Genomic DNA, 265 nt, shown 5'->3' with positions numbered 1-265 from the left:
TATTACAAACAGAATTTTACAGATAGGTTTGTCCTATGACTATAATATATAGATAACAAGTATTGTGAGCAAGATTAACAGCTGGATATGTACTGAATATAATATACAGGTGAATATTACTATAAATCGAATATTTACAGATATGTACAATGAACATAATATACTGATGGTTTACGGAGTTTACAGGTGAATATGTACTATGAATATATACACAGATGGCTATTGCTATACACCAAATTTTTACAGATATATATATATATAATAA

The 265-nt window shown here is 26.0% G+C and overlaps 1 protein-coding gene across 1 annotated transcript in view; it reads left to right on the top strand.

The window, feature by feature from the left end:
- aff2 (AF4/FMR2 family, member 2) overlaps positions 1–265 on the top strand; it is a 197,518-nt gene that overhangs the window by 99,057 nt on the left and 98,196 nt on the right.

The sequence above is a fragment of the Etheostoma spectabile genome, unplaced genomic scaffold, assembly GCF_008692095.1.
Source record: "Etheostoma spectabile isolate EspeVRDwgs_2016 unplaced genomic scaffold, UIUC_Espe_1.0 scaffold273, whole genome shotgun sequence".
Taxonomy (NCBI): Eukaryota; Metazoa; Chordata; class Actinopteri; order Perciformes; family Percidae; genus Etheostoma; species Etheostoma spectabile.
This window is presented reverse-complemented; position numbering and strand designations above follow the sequence as displayed.